The 27,779-nt window shown below is 43.0% G+C and overlaps 1 protein-coding gene across 4 annotated transcripts in view; it reads right to left on the bottom strand.

The window, feature by feature from the left end:
* Window positions 1-23,910, bottom strand: part of LRRC3B (leucine rich repeat containing 3B) — a 70,425-nt gene extending 46,515 nt beyond the window's left edge. Inside the window, exon 1 of one of the 4 annotated variants that reach the window (XM_067561891.1) lies at window positions 23,263-23,910. The gene's annotated coding sequence lies outside the window, so the exon portion shown is untranslated. Of the gene's footprint in view, window positions 1-21,171; window positions 21,464-21,694; window positions 22,302-22,708 lie in introns of those variants that run through there. The other 3 variants (XM_067561888.1, XM_067561890.1, XM_067561889.1) reach the window with 3 other exon arrangements.
* Between the last annotated feature and the right edge of the window lie 3,869 nt (window positions 23,911-27,779).

A 27,779-nucleotide genomic window follows, 5' to 3' on the forward strand; every position in this document is an offset into this window, starting at 1 on the left:
TATATCAGTTGGAATATAAATACTGTACTTACATTTCAGCATATAGTATATAGAGCAGTATAAAACAAGAAATCATTGCCTGTATGAAATTTTAGTTTGTACTGACTTTGCTACTGCTTTTTATGTAGCCTGTTGTAAAACCAGGCAAATATCTAGATGAGTTGATGTACCCCTGGTTGAGAACTGCTGCTCTACATCTCTTCAGAAGAGGACCATCCTGAAGCAAAGCTACCAATGCAGCCTGGGTTCTGGTCAAGTGGACCCCCACACCGCATGGGGGAAGGGTCACCATTAAATCATAAAAAAGCAGGATGCAGCCCAAAATCTATTTGGAAAGGCTCTGTGAGATCACTTCCCTTTCAGATGTTCTGCAAAGACAACAAAAAAATTAGGAGATTTCCTGAAAGGTTTTGTCTTCTGCAAGTAGAATGCCCAGGCTCGAACAACATCCAGCAAGTGTAGTTTCTTGTGCTTTTTTGTGGCGTGCAGCTTTGGATGGAAGATAGATAAGTGGATGACCTGTTTCAAATGAAATTCTGAAATTACTCTGGAGATGAATTTGGGGTATTAGCTCAGGAAAACATTGTCCTTATGGAAGACAGGATCAGGTGGATCAGCCATAAGGGCCTCCTGCTCCCCTACTCTTCTGGCTGAGATGAAAGCACCAAGAAAGGCAATCTTGGGCAAAGGAACATGAGGTTAAGAGTTCAAATACCAATAGGATTATCTTTAGGTCCCAAATTAGGGTAGGCTTCAGAGGACCCCTTAGATGAAAGTTTCCGACAAGTCCCTTCAGAAACCATACTGCAATAGGATGGACAAAGATCGAGAGACTGTCTAGCAGAGGGTGAAAGGCGCTAATAGCTTCCAAGTGCACCGACAAGGAGCTGACAGTCCTGATGTTTTTAGAAAGAGGAGGTAGTCCAGACAGTAGGGATCTTGGTACCCACCCCCCTGAGTGTATCCAACAATGCTGGCAGGAGGTAGAAAATCCTTTCCATTTTGCATTTTCTTGTGAAGTCTTTCCTACTATTGCTAAGGGTATGTCTATACTGATGGAGGCAAAGTCGCCACCATCAGATCGACCTATCTGGATCGATTGAGCGGTCAGTGAAGACCCGCTCAATTGATCCAGAAGTTGACGCTGTTAATCCACCCCCTCAACATGATTTCCATTGGCGCAGTGCAGTGAAGATGGCGTGCAGAAGGGAAGCACAACAGTCAACTGGAGTTATGCAAGCTACTCTGTGTAGCTTGCGTAACTCCCATTGACTGCCACTGAATCACCAGGTAAGTGTAGTCCAGGCCTAAGGATGGACTGTAGTAGTTCGAAGCAGGACTCTTGTAGGTCTTGGGGGGCAAAGGGGAGGAGGGGAGAATTGCTAACTTTTGAGGTCAAGCTTTACAACAAAATACTTAATAAATTAGATATATAACAATACAATATTATCTAGTGAATTAAGTTTAAATTTATTATTCTTCAATATTTTTGTTAACTTACTTAATGTCTTTTGTCGAACTGGGTCGCTTATTATATTAAAATAATTGCTAATGAAGCTCACAAAAGATATTGTTGGATAAATTCAAAAGAAATGGAAGAATAATATATTGAGGGATTATCTTTTCAGGACTGTGGGGCAAAAAAGCCTGGAATGAATGCAAGTTCTGAGTGCTTGAAGAAGAGAGTGTATTCACTGTAATTATTTCAGACTACATGCTGACTGTAAGATATTAATATAAATAAAAGTTGTTTCTGTAGGTATTTCTATTCTTACCAGTAAATCCCTTGAATATAGGGGGAAATAATTAAAAATTTAGGAACTCTCTTTGTACTCAGGCATTAGAAGTCTTCTTTTATTCTTCTAGGCACAATAGACTTCAGAGTAGAATAGTTTAAAGCAGTCTTTCATCTCTGGGACAGAAGGTAGGAGTAAATCTCTGTAAGAGTTCCCATACTTCTAGATCTGACTTATTGCTTAGGAAAGCTTTCCACCTGCTACTAGCTACCCGCCTCTCCCAGAAGATTTTTTAAAAACTAGATGGCACAAAGCTACAGTCTACAGTTTTACATAATCCATAATTGGAACCATAATCACAGCATGGTAAACTTCCTAGTCTGTAAAGTTTTTCATTTTCTTTCTCCTGCATTTACAGCAACAAATTGGAAAAATAAATAATTCATTTCTAATTTCTACATTTCCTTTCCCCACTCCACAATCTCAATTAAACATTGGTAAAAAATCTGATACTCATAAGTTGATTCAACCTGAAAAAAAAAAATACTCAAGGAACAAATTTTGCACATTTTCCAAAAAATAAAGATAGATAAAAATTACTCATCCTGCTTTATCACTTTTCATCATAAGCACTGTCGTCTCAATAGGAACACAATACATGCAAACTGAGAAGGAATCCAAATTTGGCTCAGAGCTGGATTCTTTGAATGTATTTTCAATCTGTTCAAATTTACGAATATATAACTCACTCGGGAAAAAAAAACAAAAACCTGTAAAGATACAAGATATTCCAACAAATAATATATATAAATCACAAGCTTCGCTGTGGGAGGTAATGAGTATTTCTCAACTTTGGCTGAACTCAATAGGACCTGAGGGTTCTGAGGGCCTCAAAGGATGGGACCTTAAATGCTTAGTACAGAGCTTAGAGAGAGACAAGGTGGACCACTTCTGTTGGAAAGAGAGACAAGCTTTTAAGCTTTCACAGAGCTCTTCTTCAGGCTGGGAAACATACTCAGACAGAGTGTCACTGCTAAATACAAGGTGGAACAGATTGTTTAGCATAAGTTAACACATATTTCAAAGGACCATTCAAGGAGCAGGGGCCCGTTAACACCCCGCCAGTCATGGGCAGGAAAGTAAGGGGGAAGACAGCTGGGGCGAGGGGGAGAAGGGTTTATTAGTGGGTTATAGATTGTTGTAATAAACAATAAATCTAGTGTCTCTATTCAGTCCGTGAATTTTAGTGCGATTTTAGTGTCTAGCAAAAAATTATGAATTTAAGCTCCCAGGCTCACCTTCTGAAAGTGTTTTAACTACTTACGCTAAACAATCTATTCCATCTTGCTATAACTGTGACACACTGTTTCCCAGACATGAAGAAGAGCTCTGTGTAAGCTTGAAAGCTTGTCTTTCTCACCAACAGACGTCAGTCCAATAAAAGATATTACCTCACCTCACTTGTCTCTCTAATATCCTGGGACCAACACGGCTACACCACCACATAATCCAGGGCTTGTAAATTACTGTGAGGCAAACCAGGGTGTGAATCTACAGCACACCAGTTTGCCGCACAGCAATGTCTCATGTGCTACTGTGCAGTGACAGTCCCAGAACGTGTCTACTTGAAAGCGTAATAATCCCAACTGCACTCTAGGGGCTGGTTCACACTTACTGCGCGATTCGACTGCTCTGCTTCTCTTCTGCGCGCTGTTTTCACTGCGCTGAGCCAGGACAGCGTTCCCGTCGGCTCAGCGCTAGGCTACTTGAGGGGGTGGACTTACTCAGTCGACTTCCTGATCAATTGAGCAGGTCTCACTAACCGCTCAATCAATCAAGAAAGATCAATCTGGCGACGGCGATTTTGCCGCCGTCAGTCTGAACATAGCCTAGGACTTTCAGATCCACAGTGTAGCATTGTCCACAAGGGACATTGTTGTATGGCAGGCTGATGCATTACAGATTCATACCCTGGCTTGCTGCCCAGTAAGTTGCCAGGTAGACAAGCTCACACTATTGTTTTATATCACACTATGCCATGTATGACACATAAAGGGTCACACAGACATATATTCTATACTAGGTACACCTTTAAAATGATCTATTGTCACAGATCCTAGTACACGCCTCTTCACGGCCACTCTGTATCCCCTGGAGTATGTTAAGCCTCTCCACCTCCAGCAGGCTGCAGTACTGGTTCCTCCTTCAACCTTTCTGGCACATTTCCCAGGCACCGACTCTCAATCAGCTACCTCTCCCCAAAACGGGGCTCCTCAACCCACCTGCCACCAGGACCAGCACTGACTCCCGAAATACCCAGTTGCAAAAACAACCCCTTTCCCAGAATGCCATTTCAAAGATGTAAAGCTTCTGGTTACAGTTTAGCTCTGTCAGGAGCGTGCAGCAGTTGTGAAGCAGTCAACATAAATACACCCGCTTTGCAGAAACTAACGCCTTTAGGCTTTCTTATACTTAATCATGTAACACACAGGAGAGTAGAGGTCATACAAAACAAACATCTGAAACCACAATATCCCAACCTTTCAATCTCACCCTTCCCTTGTGAGTCTTTGGGGACCCATATAGGGTGCACAGAGGTTTTTGGGGGCCTGGAGCAAAAATTGAAACTGACGCCCTCACCCTTTAAAAAAATTACCACCAAGACAAAAAAGGTCTCAACCAGGTAGGGGTGGGTGACTTGGAAAACGAGCCTGTCCCTGACTCACCCACAGCAGCAATTTCTGTCCCACGGAGCTGGACCCAGCTCCCCACTCTGGGCATTGCAACCTAGCACAAGGGGTTGTGGTGCCACTCAGGTTTGGCCTACCCAGGTCAAGTTTGAGTGGTGTTGTGACCCTGTATGCTAGGTCACAGCACCACTCACTCAAATAACATGGGTTTGGGGGCCTTTCAAATGGGGGAAAGGCCCCAGGCAAATTGCTTCTTTTGCCCCCTCCTCTGGGTGGCCAGAAGGCAGGCAGGCAAGGTGATCCCGCCACAGCAGGCTGTTGTGTGGTAGCTGGTCTCTCTCCCTCATTGAGCCCCTTCTCAGATTCCGTTACCTTACTCTTTCTTGCCCCACATAACACTTCCTCTTCCCATCAGCTGCCCCACCCACATACTCCCTGTGTGGCTCGCTATTTAAATCCACCTGGCTTTCTTTGCTCTTTTGGGTAACTTTCCCCACCCCCAGAAGAGTTAAGCTAAAACTGGTTTTCTAAGGATACATCTTAACACAAATAAACTGCACTAGTAAGTGAACAGGGAAATGCCACAAGGTATAACAGAAGCAGGGAAGACTGCAAACTTTGGACAATAGCAAGGTGGCAAAAAAGTGACCCAGGAAGAACAGCCCTAAGGTGCTCCTGGGTGTCAGACCCTTGTTGTGCCCTCACAGGGCCCTTGGCAGGAGCCTGGTGGAGTGGAAGGCCGAGGCTCCCCAACTTCTCCCACCCCCACAAGCAGAAGGGCCTAAGCCCTGACCATTAGGCAACGCTTCCCACAAGCAAAGACCATTACACACCGCACAGCAGATTTTCATATTACAACTTCATAATATCAATCAGAATTCATAAGTTGCACAGATATAGCTCCAATTCGTCTCACATACTTGTATCATAATTGTAAATGGCATAGATAAACCCAAAACAACACAGGGCAGATACGGGGGTCAAGCCAAACAGCAGAACCACCTTTGCACTCTGCCAGTTCTGAGCTCACCTTGTGTTGGGCTAGTCTCAGGCAGAAATGAGAAAGTTAGAATACAGAGATACGTTGGGAAAAGCTGGCCACATTCCCCAAACCCAGCAGAAGGGGTGTGTGAGCAGTTCTGCAACCCTGGAAGATCCCTCTACATTATAGAGATTTTGTTGTGACTGGTTAAGGCAGCTTTACTGACTGAATCCATCAGTACTGTGGCACACAAAGGGGCAATACTACACCTCAGGATCTGAACATATATTTCAAGATACGTTATGATCAACTTTAATGCCGGTAAGCCAATAAAATAAGTTACGCTACAATAAAGACAATGACGTCAGCTTACATTTACAGAGTGACTTTCATCCAGGTGAATCTCAAAGAGCTTTAAGTCTTTACTAATGGACTGTACAACGCCACAGGTTTGCACAAGTGTAACTGAGGGCGGGGTTTGGCTTTGTACATATGGCTATGTCTATATTACAAGCGAGGAGTTTGATTCCCTGCTCATATACACATAACCATGGCAGCTCTCACTGAGCTAGCTTGAGCAGAAACAGTAGAGTAGCCACAGTAGCACAAGCAGCACCCAGTACAAACCCACCTGAAACCGGAAGGTACGTACTCAGCACAGCTAATCTGGGCCGCTGCTATTACTGCTACCGTGGCTATACTGCTATTTATACTCACGCAAGGTCAATGAAAGATAGCGCAAGCATGTGTATGCGAGCTGGGAATCACACCCCTAGCTGGTAGTGTAGATGAAGCCTTTATGGGCATGTCTACACTGCAATGTAAGCCCAGGGTTAATGAGACTCAAGTCAGCTGATCTGTGTCAGAGAACCTGGGACTCGAGGGTCTATGTTGATTCTTAACTCCACATTAAGAATTTAACAACCAAAGCTAGAACCTGGAGCTCTGAATTCCACAGTGCAGCATACAGACCTGAATCAAACCAAACATCTCCCAGACTTCCTAGCTCCCTCCCAAAATGTGGCTGCTCTAGCCCTTTGACCAGGATGCACTGTAGGAAAACTTTACTGACCACCCTGTATGTAACTGGAATTTTGAACAGCCCGCCAATATATCCTGCCAAGCCACATGGAGGAAACTCCTTTTCAAGAAGTTCTCTTGCTTGCACTTTCATTCCTGTGTCACGAAACAGGCAGAGCTTCCGGGAGGCGCTGGTGGACATTTCGGGAGCGCTTTCTGACCCACTAAAGGCACCTAATAGAGCTTCAGATGGACAAGCAGGTGGAGGAAGAGGTGATCCAGGAAAGGTGGACTCGCACTGACTGATGCGGCTTGCTACACTCAATACACCTGCTGATGCCCCCTACACAGACTGGCACTTCTGGCCCAGGACCACAAGCACAGACTGGTGTGAGTACATCATCACGCAGACCTGGGATGACTAGCAGTGGGTTCAGGACTTTTGTATGAAAATAAGCACCATTTCTGGAGCTTTGCAAGCAGCTTGCCCAACCCTCCAGCATGAAGACACATGATGAGGCCACTGTTGCCAGTCCAGAAGCAGATTGCTATAGCTGTGTGCAAGCTGGTTACCCCAGACTGCTACAGGTCCATTGCCAATCAGTTTGGTGTTGGAAAATTGACTCGGGGTACAGTGGAGGCAGAGGTTTCTGAGGCAATCAGGCATTTGATTTACCCCATGGTGGTGGACATAAAAGATATTCCTGAGTAACTGCTGGCTTTGAGAGAATGGGGTTCCCAAACAGTGTTGGGGCCACTGATGGGACTCACATGCCCACAGTTTGCCTGGCTCAAGAAGAATGAGTACATATTCCTCAAAGAGTGCTACTCCATTGTTATGCAGGCCCTTGTGGACCACAGAGGTTGATTTATGAATGTCAATATGGGCTGCACTGGGAAAGTTCATGACACCAGAGTTTTTTGCCAATTGGAAGTCTACATTCATGGAGAGGTGGGGACCCTATTCCAATCAAATAACACTGTCAAACAGAATTTCTGTCCCCACCATTATTCTGGGGCACTCCACATACACCCTTTTGCCTTGGCTTATGAAACTGTACCCTGATTTCAGAGGCCCTGGCAAAAGATGGTTTAATTACTCTCTCAGCTGTTGCATGTGCTTTTAGCAGATTGAAATCCCATTGGAAATGTTTGCAGACCTGTTGGGACGCCAGTGTCATCAATACTATCCTCATTACTGTGGCTTGCATTATTGTACTCTTCACAATCTTTGTGAAGCCAGAGGTGAGCCATTTCCCCACCATGGACTGATGACCGTGCAGGGCTACTGAATTGGTGCCCTCAGCAAAAAAGTGCAGCTACCACAGCTGGAGCTGGACGCACTCAGGCAACATAAGTCAGGGATGCTTTCTGCTCCCACATTAGGGACTGCATGGCCTAACGGAAGAGGAGAACAGTACCTCTATAAATGTGCCTGTGGGGATGATGGGGCTAATTGATTTGGTAGATATTCAGTGCTGAGGGAGGAGGCCGGTTGCCATGCAATGTACTCATGAATGACATGACAACTTATGAAATGGAGGAGGGGGTCTGGATGATTCAGTCTGTATTCATATAAGGAAGTGACTGAAGTGTGGATTGCTGTACCTAGCTGCATAGAGGAATAGTGTCTGCTTACTAATTTCTAATTGTTCATGGTCACGTGTTTAGCTTTATTATTTCAAATACTGACTGGATGATGAGATGCAGCCATAGCAATAAACTTCCTTTTCACAAAAAGTTTTACTTATAAACCTGTTTAAAAAGTACAGCATTCACCCATTGCCAGGCAGGCCACCTGCCATTACAACACCAAAACACCAGTTACAACAGAACCTTTCCAAAGCAAACAAGGAAAAAGTGCATGAACAAGTGCAAAACACAACAGAAACCCTCTACCGCTCCATGTCCCCTGAACATCCCCTATCCCCCACCATTCTCCATTCCCTTCTTTTCCGGGCCCTTGGAATCAGGGGAGGAAGTGGAGGAATCAACAGAAGGGGTCAAGACAGAGGACTGCATGAACTCAGTTGCTCTGCCCAGCCACTCCTGGGGCCTGATTGCATGGGCCACCCAGCCATGGAGTTTTCTAAACTGTTTCTGTGCTCAGGGTACCGTATGTCACAGGGGAATCAGGCTGTGGTGTGGGAAAGGCAGTAGGAGCTGGGACTCTTGCAGCCATGAGAGATAAGCCATTCAAAGAGTTCTCTCTGCTGAGCTCTGTCCTCCTCCCTGAGCTGCTGTTCCAGTTCCAGTAACTGTGTGTTAAATGCCTGCTCCTGCCCTGAAACTCTGTCCTCAAGTTGTGCAGCCAGCAGCCTCAGCCTTTCCTCCTGCCTCTCTGCGTGCCTTTTCTCTAGTCGTCAGTCCCTCTGTTTCTGGCAGTGGACCTGCCTGTTGCCTCTACAGAACTTCAACCATATGCTCATCATGGAAACGCCTCCTCTTGGAACAGTCCATAAAGGTACACTGAGCCAGGCTTGTACTACACTGTGGTTGAGCTGTAGGAGGTATAGCAGCCAGCAGAAGCCAAGGGGTCTGCAACAGGACAAGCCGCAGAGGGTAATTGTTCCAAATAGCTCAGTGGGGAGCACAGATAATTTTTTGTGGCATTTCAAGGACATAAAATGTTACATTTCAAAACTGAACTTCAATATATTGTGAAAGGGATGCTTCAGTCCACAGAAACTCCCTGGACACAGCCTGATTAATCGCAGTTACAGAAGTGCAGAGATAATGTACGTTAAAAATTCTGAGCTGTTCTTGGTTTTGTAAAAATTGCAGAATTATTTGGGTTGGACATAATTGGACATAATCCACATTTTGGAGGACATAACTGTTTTTGTGGTGCCCTATTGGCAAAGGGAGATGTTATTCCAAATTGCTTGTGGGAAACCTGCACTGTATGCAACTGAAGTATTCAACTGTATAAATGACTGAACAGTACATCTATGAGTGGCGAGGGGCTGGTCAGCTATAAAGGTGGCCCTGGAAAGTATCTATCTGGAGTTCTTGCTTCAGAAAAAGTTTGCAGCTATCAGCACTTGAGATAGGGTCAGAAATCAAGAGGGACTCAATAGGATGCTGTGTTAGCTTACACATGGCTTTCCCTGTTATGGCTGCATGTAAACATGCAGAACTCCACAGCCTGTCTGCTCTCCACACCCAGCACATTTCTGGACAAAAATTCAAACCTCAGCCGTACTTGGGACAAACATTTTTTGTCACCTATGGACCACATGCACTACCTCTAACGGACTAGATTTGGAAATGGAACACATTTCCCCACAAACAAACACACACACATTTCACAATTTCCAGGCAGCTCCATAAACCATTGAATGCTTACAGACATTGAATGCTTAAAGACACAGCAATATAAGGTTTCTATTTTTAAGTAACAGGAATGACCCTAGAAAAGATCTATGCCTTTTCAGTGGGGGGGGGGGGGGGGGGGGAGGAGAAGGAGAAACACCTCTTTAAAGTGGGAGAGGGGCCGCCAAGGTACTGGGATGCAATCTGCTATTAGCGGATACATGCTGCTAGCGAGGGCTTCTCATAGCTTTTGCATTGATTCATAGAGTGGAAATCCCTCCCATTACTAATGAACATTAAAATGGAGCCAGAAACTTACTGGGCTCAGGGCCGGCTTCTGTCCCTTCTGTGTCTGCTGTAGCTTGGCAGTGGGCTGTTCCTCTGGGGCTGCATCAGTCAGCTCCTCTGAGTATGGACCCAGGGCATGCTACTGCTGCTGTTCTTGTTCCAAAGCTTGCTCTGGGACCAGTTTTAACAACAGAGTGACTTCACAGTCCTCACTCAGTGCTGGATTCAAGGGCCAGCAGGGCCTGATGATGGTGAGTTTCCTGAGGTGTGGTTCTAGTCCCTGGTTTTCTGATAGTCACTCTTGAGCCACTAAATCTGCTCTCCGCATTGGTCACCAGTCTGGTAAATTTGCAGAGCTGCCAGCTGCTTTGCTATTTGCTGGTATGCATGGTTGTTCTTGGTAGTCTTACTAAAGTGCATGATTTTGCTGGCCTCGCATCAGAGATTCACCAAAATCTGGCTGTGCTCCCATGACCAAGAAGCAGCATGCTTTGCAAAAGGTTTGCTCTGGTCAGTCTCCACTGCAAACAGAGAAGGCTCTCTGATGGTGTATTTCCAGCTAGGTGTCAGAAGTCAATGGAAGGGTTATCGTTAATTCACTGAGCTGCTACTGGGTTGCTTCCATTTTCACTTGAGTCAATTGGAGATTCTTGGGATAGAGAGGACAAAGGTAGTTGGGATTGTGGGATACTTTTGGAGGACTCCCAAGGCCTGAGTCAAGCAGGGCTGCATTTACACTGCAAAGCAAAAGGGCTTGAACCCTGGGTTCCAGCTTGACTCAGCCTCAGATCCTTCACCCCCACAGGGTCCTAGGACTCCAGGTCCGAGCCCGAGAGATTTTTGTGTATCCAGAAGGGTTTGGGCTCAAGCCTGAGCCCAAGCTTACACTGCAAGGTAGACACACACTTTGATTCACTTTATTAACCACTGAAATATGGTGGAGTCAAGGGGTCAAAAGCAGACAGCATGCAGCAACATGGCACATTAGTTTAGGGCAGCAAATAAAGACAAATAACCATTTAGCTTGAAATTTCAGATGCAATTTGATTAGGCAGAATGCAAAGAAAGAGAGGGAAAAATGAGATTCAGAAAGATGCAGAAATGAAAGGGGAAGAGACAAAGACACATACAAAGGAACGAGCAACAAAGCTGGAATCCACAGAAAGGAGGCAGAGGAACAGAAATAAAGGTGGTCCAAAACATATTTTCCTTAGTATCTGACAACTTTCACAATGAGAATTGTGTGCCTACCAATGTTTCCTTTACAGTAGTCCATGGTACTACCATGCTATAAATCAATTTGTTCATCCTGGACTAGAAAAGGTTAAAATCCCTCTGTCTAGGCCTTTTGAAGACATTTCTTCCATTACGACTTGAGTACAATCCACCTCCTTATTTAGAAAAACCATACGACCCTTGAAGGGAAGAGGGGGGGGGGGGGAACGGGTGTCCACACTGCAAAGATTTCAACCTAGCAGATTAAAGCAACACCACACACATATTACAAACTCATATTTTTCATGATTTTCTTAACATCCAGAAACATTCTTTACACTAAAGAAGAATAGGACCTTAGTTCAGGAAAAAATTGAATTCTGAAAAAGAAGGTTTATCTGTCAATTTTTGAAATGTCAGCCCTTCAAAACAATTGCCACATACAAAGGCACACTGCAGAGAAAGTTCAAAAGCTGTAGCATTAACTATGGGGGGAAAGTGTCAGCTCTTTTTCTTACCGTGCTTTCAGGGACTTCTTCACAGCCCTCTGCAATCCTGCATCAAAACTTTCAAACTTTATATTCACAGCAACCATGGTAGTTTGAAATAACACTAACCCACAATAACATTTAGATTAAAAACACACATGATAAAATTAAGTTTATAACACAATTAAGTTAAATTACTAAATGTTGCTAGCGTGTTGAGCTGCAAACTAATCATCGTGTCTATCACAACCTGGCTCCCCCTCTCAGGAAGGACACCAATTGTGAGTGGACTGAACTGCTGGATCCCCTATGCTCCTAAGCCAATGAGCTATGGGGAGAGCATCACTGTTCCTCACTCTGGGTCTCTCAGGACAGCCCCAAGTGCAGATCTTTTGTCTACATCCCTTTCTTGGGACGCAGGGCTCCTCATCCCATTCACTTTTAACCCAGAACCAGTGCCTTAATCCTCCTGAGCCCCCAGTTGCTTATACATGTTTTCTTAGAGATCTATTTTGCTGTGGGCAATGAGTTTCTTGACTAACCCCTTCAATGACAGCATGGCAGGCAGGAAGGAATACAGGTTTAACAAAGGAATTTTTTAACCACAGGCACTTTTCTTTTAAATAGCACAAGAGAGTTATAGATCTTTGGGAAAACAACACACTCCCCCCATGTCAGATCTCACCCTTCCTGTGAGTCATGGGTGTGGTCAGCACCCATCAGCTAGGCCACCTTTCTGCCTGCTCTCTTCTTAGCTTGGCCTTCTTGTATGGGGTGGTGATCTGGCCCCCTTTCACAGAGAGCATTCCCTTAAACATAGTCTTTGATCCTTTAGGCTATGTGCCCAGGCTGAGGATTGGAACACCAGCCCCTTTCCCCCAGCCAGACTTCTCTGTAGACAGTTCATTGTTCTTGTGAATGAGCAGATAGTTAAGACACAATCACAGCTGATGGCCCTAAATTGCTCTGTTGCATCTTCTAGGACACAGCATTTTCACTAGGAATCAATACCCCACCACAAAATGTTTGCACTAATCCACAATGGAAGTTGCAGTACAATTTAAGGGTCACACTCCAACATAAAGGTTACAAAATGGAGCTCTTGAAACAAAACAGAGCTCACAAAACAAACAAGGGTTCATACTCTGATACAGTAGTATCCCACTCTGTCACAGTGCCAACATCAAGGCATACTGTCACCACCATTAACACTCTGGAATCTCTGGCACACATTCCAGAACTAAGATTCACTTCCACTAGGACACTGGAATCTTCAAGATTCCAGTATGCCAGCGCAACACCTATGCTACTCATGTACAGTCAGGACATCTATCTTTCAATCCAATATGACAATATTTTTTAATCACCACACTGTTTCCCATATCCTTATTGTACAGTAAGGAGCATACTATACAGTTTTCTTCTCCAATTTTTACAAAGTGAAGACTGCAAAATAAGGAAAGAGGTTTCAGGTTCTCTTTTAAAGCGTCTTGCCAACCTGGCATCTAAGAGGAAAAAAAATACAATTCATTAAATTTATTTTACACTTGATTTTTTTAAAATCTGAATGTAATATGTGCCCACTTTTAATTTCCTTATTCAAGGGAAATTCTTTACTCTTCCAAGACAACTTTTTATAGTTCTTTACTAACTTATTTCATTTTCTCCGACTATTCAAATCAAGTCAATTATTTTCAAATCCCGTTTAGACACATATTAAAAAAATACCAATCTAAAGAATACAAAATAAAATGAAAATCTAGGGGGCCAATCTCTCAGACTTAAATGGAACTACCGGCAATAGCAAGCTCTTTGTCCAAGGGTGTTAGTATCAATGGGCCTGGAAAGAGATAACTACAATATACTAATATGGTTTATGTCTGAGAATACCAAACTTGATATAGCAATAATACTGCTACAAAAGCCCACCTGATCATAGCCACCAAATCTCTTCTCCAAGTAACCACATAAAGCATGGCTACACTAGGGAGTTTGCAGCTGCGCCGCTGTAAATGCTCTAATGCAGCCGCTCTAAGAGCTAGTCTATAATTAAAACTTACAGCAGAAACTCTCCCACCGATATAGCACTGTCCACACTGTCCACAGGCACTTATGTCGGTGTAACTTATGTTGCTTGGGGGTGCAGGGATGATTTATTCACACCTTTGAGCGATGTAAATTATGCTGACATAAGCTGTAGTGTAGACATAGAAATCTCTCTCTACTGTGAAGAGTATGGCTATCACAGTAGTCAACTCAAGTTTACTAATATTGACTGAGGTGGGGGTTTCTTTTTTTAAAATCAAGCAAACTTTGCATCATTGATTACATCAAATGTGTTTTATCTCTTGATGGTGTGATGGCAAAGACAGGGAAACTGTGGAATATCCCAGAAAATGGATTCATGGGAATGAAATGCTGAATCAGTGACAGACAATGAAGTCGCCCTGTTATCCCACAAATTATCATTATAACAAGCCTGCAACCAAAGACTCCAAATGGGAAAGAACAAAAACAGACAAACTGAAATCAGTGCTGCTGAAAGGTGTCTTAGCTTTCACATGACTATCATTTTTGCATTTTAAATTAATGACTAGCATGCATTCCACATTAGAAAGAATATATAACTCCTATCACAAAAGATGTGTTTATTAATAAACAGTAATAATAATAATAATATCAACCATGATCTTCAGCTATATATCTTGAAATGTTTTTAAAAGAAAGATATTCCAAATATTCCCATTTTAAATGGGGAAACTGAGATGCAGAAGAATTAAGTGACTTCACACAGAAAATAAGGTATAGAGCAGACTGTATGGCTCCTATCCTGAAAACATTTATGCACATGCTTAACTTTACTACTCTGAATAGTCCCATTAAAATCAAGGGGCCATGCACAGATGCGTAGTAGAAAAGTTAAGTATATGTGTCCGCACCACTGGGCATAGGAGACCAGTTCTCCACAGCCTTTCACCCTGTGAAGTTATTTGCACCTGTGTAAAAAGAACGTAAATACTACCACTCTGGCTTGGTAGCCTCTTATTCTCACATTGCACAAGTGTGAGTGACTACAGAAGATACAAGGCCATAAAGAATCAAGTCTTGAGTGTCCTGACTGCTAATTATATGGACTGTCCACTGGACCATATAGCTTCCTGTCAATATTTACCATTTTCTCTAAAATATTTAACTCCTAAATCTGCACATGCCAAAACAAGATTTTAGCACTTCTGAGTCAATTATATTTATAAGCAGGGCAACTCCAGTAGCAGGCTACAAAAAAGCAGATTTCCAAATAAAACCAAAGACCAACAGAAAAGTTAACAATTTATTTTTAAATTCCATTAAAATGTTGTTTTGAAATAAACACTTCATTGCAGTATTTGATACCCAAATATTAAACTGCATTCAGAATTTGAAAGTGAAACTGATTATAAACAAAAAAGTGAAAGTTACTGCACTGATTTTCCTTGTCCAAAGAAATTAAAAAGGAAACAAAAAAAATAGTGACCAGTAAATTGCATTTCAATTTAATCTTTTATTAATCGAATGTAATATATATTTGCATAACATGATTTTTAATTTCAAAGTGATCTAAACCATTCAAAAATCTTATGTCAGAGTTTCCTTTCCAATTGACAATAATTAAACTGTATCCTTCCTGAAGAATCCAAGAATAGGATAATTCATAAAAGCAATGATGATTCTGTTTGTTTTTAACATAATGCCCCCTATGAAGTTCAACCATATAAATTCATTTGAATGTCATATATCTTTACTCTCTGCTCACTGAGATACTTGGGCTTTCAGTTTATACATACAATTTAATTAAAATAATTTTGAGTAAAGGCTGCAATAAACCCAAGCAATCTGGTTATATATACTGTCCAGTTTAAAAAACTAAGACTCTTTCCTATGTCCCATAAGCCCTGCAAAAAAACACTTTTATGGCTCAAGCTCACAAGCACGGCTGTGAAGCACTGTGCTCTCAACTCCCACTATCTTTATATACAAAACCACTTTCAGTCACTTTCACAAATTTACCCAAATTGAACCAAATCCCTTTTGATTAAAGTATTCCCACTGAAGACAACGGAACTACTAGCATGCAACTTCACTGCAACCTTGACATAACGTTAGTGTAAAGGTTTTACAGTATATTCATTATAAGTGCTGGTGAAGATAGTTTTAATATCATTCACAAAAATATATTTTTAAGATTGTCTGCCACGATGGCATGTCACTTTTAAAAATACATGCCCCGGTAACTGAGTTATGCGACCAACAGCAACAATAAGCTGAAATGTGACTTGACCCCCGACAGCAGAACATTCTGTCAGTCTTTCACAACATGACTGAATATGGGCCATCTGTTATGGAAGTACTGCAATATGAATAAATAAGGTACATTCTCCAGATTAAAACCTCTTCGTATCTTTTCTTATTCTCTCCTCCTCCTCCCACCCCCCAATCTTTTCCCACCCATATTCTATTTTCCTTTTCTCCAGTTACTTTTTTTCTTTTTCAACTTTTGGATATTCTCTAGTGACTTGCTGTTTGTCTCTTTCATTCTGTTTCTTCACTTATCTTTCCTTAAGCAATTAATACTTTTTGTTTTCTTTCCTGTTCTCAGGCCACAGTAGCATCCCATTTTTATGTTGTCTGTCTTGTCTGTCTCTCCTCTGTTGTCTCTATCACCTTTCCTCCTATTTCCTGCTGTCTCATTCTCTCTCCACGTCTCCTTTACCCAGCCAGAACCTTTTCCTTGTGTCTACTACACCTTTTACTTTGATTTACCTGCCTGAGGTGTACCCTACATTTCCCCTAAGGCCTTGTCTAGACTAAAATAAATGGTGTAATTTGTTTGTTTAATGTTAGTTAACACATTTTAAAAACCTCATGTTTAAAATACAACTCCCCTGGCCACATGTATTCGCAACCTGAGGTGAATCCAAATTAGGAGCCCAGAGTGGACCTTGGCCAGGAAAATGAGGTAAAAACTGTTAACATGCACCTATGCTAAGGAAAAGGACATGATATATCCATATCTCTGGGACATATATGCCCCCCATTACAGTAGCAGCTGAGCACATTGCAATCTTTAATGTATTTTAGCATGTGAGGCATACAAAGATGAACTAACTTGCCCAGGGTCACAAAAGAAGTCTGTGGTGGGGCATGGAACTGAATCCAGAACTCCCAGGCTTGTACCCTAGCCACTGGACCATCATTCTTCACTAAGGATTAGATAATTACATAAGAATAAGCACTGGAATAAATTGCCTTGGAGGACTGCCTGTGGAATCTCCATCATTGGAGATTTTTAAGAACAGGTTAGACAAACACCTGTCAAGGATGGCCTAGAATCTAGATAATGCTTGGTCCTGCCATAAGTGCAGGGGACTGGACTAGATGACCTTGCTTGGTTCTTTCCAGTCCTACGATTCCATGGTTCTATAATAGCATAATAAAGTTATAAGTTCCTCTTTTCCCAAACTAGACAACTCCTGTGATCTCTCTCACTTTCCCCTTTTCTTCATCTTCTATTGCCACCTCCCTTCCCCATTCCTCTCCCACTCTCTCTTATCTCTCCTTCTTTCATCCTAACAAAAGAGCACCACACAGAGACCTAATGGCCATTTTATTTTGGCAACTGCCTTTTCCTTGGCAACAGAATACTGAACTTTGGAGTTGTGCCCACTCTTATAGTGAAAGTTTTCCCATGTCCACTTTTGAAATCAGTGTGAAAATAAACTAAGCTATAATCTCTATTTGATGTAAATACTCAAAAGAGCATTTAAATATCAGGGAGACAAGGATGGAAACGAATAAAAGCTGATAGAGCCTGGAATTTTGTATGTGAAGTAGCAGCAAACACTGCGCATAATATCTTTCAAGTTCAACCTAAGTCCCTCCATAAAACATGCTTGTGATCCAGGTCAATCGATAGGGTACAGAAATCTACAATGCAAAGCCCCAATTATACTTATGCACATTCATAAATCCTCATGAATCAAGAGCATGCACCTTAATCATTGCTAAATAAGGAGAGTCTCCCCTGGGGTTAGTTTGGCATTTACTACTTCTGTAAATCAAGAGCTGAGAAAGTGCTAAGAAAAAAACGATATTGCCTCTGATTGAACAGTATGTTTTTGTTTTGGACAAGTTCATGTGTGTGCTGCACATCCAGAACAACCTTCACAAAGCACCCACAAAAATGATGGAGAAAGTAGAAGAAATAATTTACTTTATCAAATGCACTGGACTAAAACCAACAAAATATAGACTCAGAATCACCAAAAGAAAAGACCTCCAAATTCAATAGTGTTCTACCTATAATGTATCATGTTTAAATACTAGCATACAAACATTCATGTCTCTATTTATAAGTTAGCCACGTTTTTTAATAACATTTATTAAATTAGTTAGCAAGTTTCTTTAATTTCTTCCTTGTAGTTTCTGTGGACATGCTGACTTTTGGTTCACACAAGAGCACAGATGTCCTACCAAAGCTATATGTTCCACAAGTTACTTTTTACTAAACAAGCTCTGATATTTTAAAAACCTGTTCCAGGAAGCCAGCGTAAGTGACTAAAAATGCCATGAACTCCATTAATTCATTCTTGGTTCAAGGCAAAATGTTTAATCACTGTGTTTGAGAATCCTACTATCATTTTAAAATCAGGTTCCTTTCTTCCTTTTGACATTTTGTTTTATGAGTTTTCAAGCTACATACAAATATGAATAGTACAGCAAGACATTTGCTTTACATTTACTAACTGATGATAGTGGAAAAAACAAAACTTACTAAGTATATATGTATGTCAAAAATGGAACACAAATGAAGTTTCATTTTCAAATGGGAACTGATCCAAAGTCCATTGCACTCAATTAAGCTAATCAGGCCCATAATAAATAGATTAATTATCACATTTAAAATTATGTATATACATTTAACTGATTCTAAAAAAAAAAAATATGGCCAACAGTTGCTCCTCTGACTATAGGAAGAAGTTAGTGATAACTAATGTTTACAAACATTTTGCATCTTCCTTACATTCTCAATTAGAAGGTTTAATCTTTCCAAATGTACTGATAGCGAGCTAAATTCTGCATGCTTTGTTTACATGAGTATCCCACTGTTGGATAAGTAAGATAAACAGGCTTTGGTGCCTTAATTACTTAAATTCAGTAAGAACATTTTATATTACATTTCTTAGTTCAAACACCAATGTTGACACTGACCACAGTTATTTTTAATTTCTAAATTTCAATTCTACAGTTTTGAGGTTGTTTCTTGAATTGACAAGCTATATGAGCTTGCTCCTGTTTGCCCTGAAGTCATTGGCTATCTATAATGACTTCAATGGGAGCAGGACAGAACTGTTGGAATAGCTCAAAGTCTAGTGCTGTGTTCCTTTTCGGTTTTTAAATTAAATGACCAAGGCAATATATATATAATGAATCCAAAGTAAGTACATACAAACCTTAATCTTGATACCATTAATATCAATGAGAAAGCTCCCACTGATTTCTGTGGTTTAGGCTGGCCGTCCATATGAATACTTTCTTATTTCTTGCTAACAAAATGTCTTGTTTTTCAATTAATCTCCCATTTGAGGAAAATCATGGGGCTTAAGAGTAAGTATTTTCCAGTGTCAAGAAAGCTATAGCTTGGATATTTCTGCTAGTAAACAAGTTCACCAAGGGCTCAATACCGGTAAGGTGCCGAACACTTCCTGCAAGGTGGTAGGCAGTCTCAACGTCACCAAAAAAATCAATGAAAATTAGCACCCTAAGAACCACATTCTGCTCGCATTAAAGTCAATGAAAGTTTTGCAACTGACTTCAATGGGAGCAAGGCTGGGTCTCAATCCTCTCTCAGCAATATATGGACAAAGAAAAGAAGGTATGGACTCATCCCCAGTTCTGCTTCTACTTAAGTCAAAGCAGAGATTTCTCAATAGTTTCAGCAGAAGCAGGACTCTATATTTAACACCATGTCATAACTATTTGACAAAAGGCCCAATCCTGCAATCCTTAGTCATGTGAGCAACCCTTACTCATGTGAGTAATTCCACTGAAACCCAGGACTACTTGTGTGAATAAAAGCTGCAGTGTTGGCCTAACAATTTCTTCAATATTACTGATGCTCTGAATAAGACTACTACTAAATTAGATCCTTCAAAAGAAAATTAAGAAACTGACTCACTTTGACCATGGTGAAGTTTTTAGTGAGTGAGTTTATACCACAGCTATTACTCTAGCCTCTCACTCCAAATCAAACTCATTTTGCATGTTTCTTTTTGGTGACATTACTTAATATCAAAATGTAAACCATGTGAACCCTCTTGTACTCTATATCAAAGACTTCAGGTACCACTTCCAGCAAAGCATAACAGGCATCTTGCAATCTGAATTTATAAACCATTAAATGGCTTAACACCAAGAAATGATAGTAGCCAATCAGTTTTCAGTACTGAGATGAGAATTGTCCCACCCAAAGTTTTATACTCAAAGGTATTGTTTTCTCTTTTAGTGCAAGTATTTGGAACACTTTTACAGGGCTATTACTTTAAAAAACAATAACATCTTTTTTAAAGAAATAACTTATTTTGTCATTTTTACAGATGTATAAATTGCTCTATGTTTAATTCATTAATACCTGTCTCCTATGCTTTTTGCCCATTTTTCATTTCAATTGTGTATATATTTGGTAAATTGATTTATTTTATGTGTCACTATTTTTATTTTGTAACCACGCCATTTCTTCTGTCTAGTAAAAGGGGCCACTTAGCAAATACTGACTGATAATTTGCAGACAGAACTGCATGGGTATTTTTAAGAGAAGAATTCTAAAAATGTTTTATTTTTTATGGGAAGATGCCAAAAAAGGAAAGAAAAAATATTATTGCATTTGGTATAATACTGAGTTCTGAATTTTAAAGAGTGTTTTTGGATATGTACATTGTCACCAAAGCAACAACATACAGAATGGTGTTATCAGATTTTAATCACAAAGAGATTTTCCACATACTGAGGATCTGTGTACCTGCTTACTGCAAATAGTCATGAAATTTCTATCTAAATATCAAGCTTTAAGGTCATGCCAGTGTCCTGCTCAGGGCATTACACTACCCTATTATTTTACTGCATCACAGACCAGGCACACATCAGCACAAGCTCTCCTCTCATCCCTTGGCTTTCCTCTACAAGGGAGTACAGTGCAATTTACAAAGACCAAAGGCAGAAGCGCCCACAAATCCCTTGGTCACTCTCTGGCACCCTGAGACATACACTAAGCACATAGGTTAGAAAAGGGGCTCCCAGCTCAAGTACCTTAGGGGGTACAGGGCTGGGGGTGAATCAGGAGCGGAGTGCCAGGCGCATGCATGGAAAACTGCAGCTTGCAGCCCGGAGCCTTTGCAGCTCACCTGGAAGTAACAGCAGCTAGTGCTGCTGCTGCAGCCCGGCCACAGCCCGCTGCCATTTGTTGCTTGCATTCTGAGGGAGCTGCAGCCGAGTCATATAGAAACAGCCTTTCCTCATCATCACAAGCATCACCGCCTGCTTCATAGCAACTGGTCCTGGTAGGTTTCAAAGTGGAAAAATCCCGAGGCAACGCAAACAGCTTCTTCCCCTCTTTCTCTCTCTCCCCATGCACCAGCCTCAGCTTCCACTGCTAGTTGCACGCGCCTCTCTCACTTCACTTTGCTCACTCATCGCCACTTGAATGCTGATCAGCTTGACACTCTGCAACCCGTGCGTGCCACCAGCTTGCAAAAAACCAAAAGACGGGCCTTGAAAATGCTCTCTCTGCTCTGGCACGGATGCGGGGGAGAGGGGGGGGCCTCAATTTCTTCTTGCTCCAAAGCCGGGGGGGGGGGGGGAGGTAGCCCTAGTTCCTGCAGCCTCCGCTTCTTTATTCAGCCCACCCAACCCTTGCTGCCTACCTACCGCCTTCGGGCCATGCCGGGGAGTTCTGCACGCAGCAGCCGCCGCTAGCTCCGGGAAGCAGGGCAGGGCGCCGGGCCCGGCTGCGGCGCGGGTGGCCGGGGTTCCAGCTGGAGAAGCGGGGATGGCTAGTTAGGGGCTTTGCAGAGCAGGCGGCTGCACTAGTCAGGAAGCGGGGGGGCTGACTCCACCTGCTCCGCTCCCCAGAGCCTCTCGCTTCAGTCTTACTGGGAGGGGCGGGAGCGGGGGGAAGTGCCCTCCTCACCCCTCTCAGGACACGCTCTCCTGGCCCCGTCCCACGCCCCGCGCCGCTGCTACAGCTGGGGGGAGGGGGGTTCCCACAGCGTCGCTCTTCTCCCCGTAGCCCAACTCCCGGGGGCTGCTCTGCTGCTCTGCTCGCGCCCCCGCCTCAGCCGCCTTCCCGCTCCTAGCCGCACAGTCCAAGCCAGCCCGTCACGGAGCGCCGCTCCCTGCCATGGCCCCCTTCTCCCCCGGGCTCTGCCGCCGCTGCCCGCCGGCTCCTCACACCCGGGAGCAGCCCGGGCCGGAGGCAGCGCGGTGTGGCAGGCCGGCTCGGGCGCAGCCGCCCTGGCCAGGACCGAGCCCTCCTCCTAGCTCAGCACCGTTATGTCCTTCAGCACCCCCGAGCCCTGAGCATCCAGCGCTGGGTTCGCCTCCGCGCCTCCCCCCGGAGCTCGCTCGCCCGCCCGGCCGCTCCCCGGAGCTGGGCCAGGGCTCGGCGGCCACATCCAATCGAGAAACAAACAAACAGCAGCGGAGGCAACAAGACACCAAAAAAAAAAAAAAAAAAAAAAGGAAGCCACTGGGCGCGGCGAGCCGAGCCGAGCCGAGCCGAGCCTGCAAAAGTTCCCGGAGTTACCATGCGCCCGCCAAGCAGCCCCCCGCGCGCGCCGCGTGCCCGGGCCAGGGCGCAGGACGCCGGGGAGCAGCAGGCGGGCAGAGCAGCCAGCCAGGCGGGGCAATGTAATGCAACAGGCGGCGGTGGCGGCGCCTTACCTCGCTTGCTGCGTCCGGTGCCTGCCTAGCCGCGGCTCCATAGGAGCGGCGGGCTGCAAGGGCCGCGCACGGACTGGCCCTCCCCCGGTTGTCTCAGCCGGCCGACGAGCGGGGCGATGCCGGCAGCCGCTCAGGCATCTTGGAGGGAGCTGCCGCCCGCCCGCCTGCGAGCGAGCGCTGCTGCAGACCCCGCACGCGGCGGCGGGCAGGGAGGAGGAGGAGGCGGCGGCGATGGAGAGGAGAGGGGAGCCTTCCTCCTCACCCAGGCACTGGCTGCGCTGCTGCGGGCGGACTGGGGTGAGGGGGAGCACGCGCTGCCTGCCACATGCCAGCGAAGCGCCCGGCTGGCTTTGGAGGGTGGGGTTTGCTGTGCCGAGATCCGGAGAAGGTCGGGGGTACCAGGAGCGCCCCCTGCGGCTACCCTCTCCTGCGGGCTCCCCGGGGGCTTGCCAGCCACCACCGACCGCAGCCCAGCCCAGGCTCAGGAGCGCCCGGGGGGGTGTTTCCCCGCTAACCTCACACTACCGGGTCAATCCAGAGTTAACTCCACGAACCGCATTCGTGTTGCCACTCTGTAAAAGCGGTGCAAGTGAATCCGAGCCCTGGTATTGATCTCCATAGTCCCTTTCCGCCGCCTGGGCTGATTTTCAGCTCTCTAGCGCCCGAAGATACTTTGAAGGGCATTATTTCTTCCCTTTTTAGTGCGCCATGGCCCGTCACATGGCATGGATTAGCAAAAACACTGGGCATTTTCTCTCTTGTTCATTTTCCCCCATAAGCACTTTATTTCTCCCTGACTTCTGGGAACGATCACTCTGGGCTGTGCAATACAGCATATTTGCCATGTTTTGCACAGCTTAGTCAGAAATGTTGTTGTCTTTGGCTGGTCTACTGCATCTGCCTAAAAAGGGCAGGGGAAGATGCTTTTTTGTTTGCTCGTAAGTGTGCTCCTCACAAAATGCTAAATAAAGTCAAATGGAAAAGTTTATTGGCTTGGATACATCCATATCCTTGCCTCTAATAATATAACAAGCCCATTACACCTATGTAAGCCACTGTTGGAGAGAGGATGCTGGAGCAGATGGACAATTCCTATGTTCCTATCTGCCAATGGACAAGATACCCGGGTGTTCTCTTTTTTCATCTGATCATTGTACAGTTTAAAGCTTAGTGCTGCCAATTATTACACAAGTAATCTTTACTCATGTGAGTAGTCACTCTGAGTTATCTGAGCAAGGCTTTGCAGGATCAGGCCTTTAGATTGTGAATACCAACCTTACATCAAAAACTGAGGGACACATTGTGCTTACTTTACTCTTGTGAAAAAATCCTAATGAAATCCAAATTGTCCATGTGTCTTCTTTCATGTACATTAAGCATCAGGTACATCTGTGTTATAAAAGTAAATGATAAATACGAGTGACACTGATTATATAACTGTTGTCAGCTTGCATGAGAAATAAGCAATAAATTCTTATGTCTTCCTCACATTCTGTGCCTTCATTTATCATTAAAGACTTTCCCAGTATAAAAATACATGATTATGCATTCTCATTTAGAATCTCTGTTAGATTTTGTCTACCTGATGTGCTTTGCTATCACTAAAACATTTGGGGAATGGATTTTCCTGGCCTATTCACAAAGGACTATTGATCTTTTTAACCTTCAGTTCACCTCTTCAATCCTTGTTCAAGGCAGGTATCATTTAGGCATGGTCATCATTTGATTGCAAAATAATGTTTAGGTGACTGAATGTTAAATGATTTGCAGGCCTGCCAAGTTTCATTCATTAGGACTGAGACTTTCTGATTTTGGATCAGTTTTAAGACAATCTTGAAAGTACAGACATATTAATCACAATTGAGTACAACAAACCAAAAGCTAGCATACTGGGACAATTGCACCAAAATCCAGCTTGTGTTTATGTTTTCACTCTCCAGGATGTGGGCACCAATCAGACAAATGTGCACAACACCCATTATGTATGTATTCAACTAGAGCGCCTGTCTATGCTCAGATCCCTGGTATTCATATCAGAGACATTTCAAAACTGCTATTTTAGTGTTAGTGTTAGGCTTGGCAGAATTCATTTTGTATTTTCGTATAATTTTGACATAATATCAATGTTTATTTGGCAGAGTTTGATTTGTTGGGGTTTTTAAAATAATTTTGACATAGCAATGTTTATTTTTAAACATTTTCAATGTTTATCAATTTAAATGTTCACAGTTGTGCAAAATTATGGGGGATCACCTAATTGGGGGAGGGTCAGACATTATTTAATGACAGACATTGAAATTCAAAATGTTAAAGCTTTACAAAGCATGACAACACAAACTGTCAACATCACATGTTAGCCTTAAATCAAGCTCCTGTAAGTTCTCATGCAGAATTTTTCTTTGTCTAGCTGCAAATTTTGATTATCAATGGAAATATTTGTTCATTAGTTTGTGTGTGTATGGTGAAATTGATGTTTATTTATATTTATTGACCAATAAAAATCTAATCCTTCCAAGCCTACTTCCTGTTGAATATTTTAAGTGGAAGCACTTAATTGTAAAGAAACAAATCATATCTGCTCTCAGTTGGCTGAAAAGTTATATTTTTACTTATTCAAATAAACAATTTTTCTTATCTATGTGGCAGTGTCCCTTTAAAACTGAAATTCTGCCAGTACACTACAATCTAATCAACTTTTATGGTTTTCTAAAGAAAACAAATTAAGCAATGACCGACCTGATCACGCAAAATTTGACTCACCAGATTAGCACTCACTCCTACAATTAGTCCATTCACTTGAATGGATTTTACTCGCACAAGTAAGGACTTTTCAAGTGAATAGAAATGGCCAAAAATAAATTAATTATTTCTGTTTCTGTTGACTTTTCAATTCAGTTCTGACCATCTCTACATGAGTTTGAATGTTTTCAGGATTGCACACCAGGATTTGCTCCTGAGAGTAGCTGAGCATTGTTACTTGATTTGAAGTTAATGAGCATTCAGCACCTCTTTAAAACAGAGAGAAATGTAATTTTACTTAGGAAAATTACAACAGAGTAAGCACCGGAGCTAGCTGCTGCTGCTAAAAATGTCTCATGGATTTTTAGTAGTTAAATATGGCCCATGTCATGCTCCCACCTCTGGCACTATATGAAGTAGATGGGATGTGCCATTCTTTTAGGCAGAAGAAACTGCTTAATTTTTGAGAACATGATCCTTAAGTTGAGCCCCTTGGAAGATTTAGTTAATTAGCTCATCAGCTAGCTTGTGAATGTTATGCCATTGTTAGAAGTGAAAGGATTAGTCCCCTATTAAAAAGGAATATAAGTTTAATGGATAAGGAGAAGGTCATTTGGCTTCTCTCAGCACAGGAAGAAGCTGTATGTAGTACATGCTGACTTCTGCACACATAACTATGAAATTAGGGAGGATAAAATAATAGATGGTACCAGATGGTTCTTTAGCTTACCTCATAAAATAATTTTGATTGGTATTTATAAATATTTAAGGACCCAATCCTGCAAACCCTTACTCCGATGAGTAAGCTTTGCTCATGAAAGTAGTTCACATCAACAGGACTACTTGTGAGAAAGGATTTTTCATGTGACTATGGGTTTGCAAGATTGGTCCTTAATGTATAAATATTAACCAAAATTATTTCACAGGGTCAATTAAAGAGCCATCTGGTACAATCTATTTCTATTAGCCTCCTATATATTCATAGCTATGTGTGAAGAAGCTGGCAAATAATACAGCTTCTTCCTCTGTTAAGAGAAGCCAAATGACCTTCTCTTGATTCATTAATTTATATTCATTTTTAATAGAGGATTAATCTTTTCACTTCTAACGATAGCATAAAATTAATATTCTAGCTGATGCGCTAATGAACTGAATCTTCCAACTGGCGCACCTCTAGGAACATGTTTTCAAGAATTTAGCAGTAATATCTCTTTTGCTTAAAGCCAATATTGGGGCTCTTATGCCACAGTCCTGTAGAGGGGGCAGTGCAAAACCACAGTGGCCCAGCTCGGACACTAGAGAGATTTTGCCTGAGATGAGCACAAAAAGGTGTAATCCTACACTCCAAAGTTAGGTGCCTAAATCACCATGTGTAGTGCCACTGCAATCCATTAAGTTGCTACTTGGCTGCTGTCTAACCCTGTAAGTGCCTAAACTCACTCAACACCTAACGTTCCATTATAAAAGTTCCCTAGGGGCCTAAGTTTTAGGCCCTGGGGCATGTCCAGTGCTGTCCCATTCTAGATGTCCTATTTCCTGCCTAAACCCCAGACTAATTCATCAATTGGGAGAAGATAAGCTTTTGGCTGCTTATGTCATGTGTAGGGCTGAGCTGATAGGCCAACCTGATCAGGTCCCAGTCAAAATTTGGCCGGAGAAGGAGCTGCTGCTGCCCACATAACTTTTAGCCTTTTAATAAATCCCTTCTCCCCCTCTCGCGGAGAGGGTGGAATTGAACCTTGGTGTCTCACATCCCAGGCAAGGCGTCTAATCACCGGGCTAAACATTATAATTTGGGTGATGACCCGACCACCTCTTCTGACCATTTTGTATAGAGCAAGCCAGGCAGCTAAGTCATTCCTACAGGAAACAACTTAGCTGATTCTCCAGGCAGCAGGTTCCTGTTCATACAGACATAGTCACCTTGCAGTCTGGACTTCGGCCCCTATCTCTGTGAGAGGAGCAGGACTTAGTGCACACCTCTGTCATCAGCATCTCTCATTGGCTAGCTTAGTGGCTCTATGCCTAGCATGCTGGTTTTTGTGGATCCCATCCTAAGGCACCTCTCTTTTCCCATTCATTGTACAGGGAGCCTAACAAGGCTTTGTGGATCAGAGTGGTGTTCCTGTGATTGTCTAGGTGCCTAAAAGTTATGTGCTATGATGGTCAGCATTGTAACTCCTAAGTCCTTTCGTGGCTCCCACCCAATCTCCCCAGGTGCTGCTCCGTTTCTTAGGACCCTGGCCTACAAGAATAACAGTCTCCATCTGCTCTATGCAGAGCCATAAGAGCAAAAACCACAGAATTCTGTAATACTGGAATGCTTAAACTC

The sequence above is a fragment of the Emydura macquarii genome, unplaced genomic scaffold (assembly GCF_026122565.2).
Source record: "Emydura macquarii macquarii isolate MOO-44397 ecotype Brisbane River unplaced genomic scaffold, CSIRO-AGI_Emac_v2 contig_2422, whole genome shotgun sequence".
In the NCBI taxonomy this organism is placed as follows: domain Eukaryota; kingdom Metazoa; phylum Chordata; order Testudines; family Chelidae; genus Emydura; species Emydura macquarii.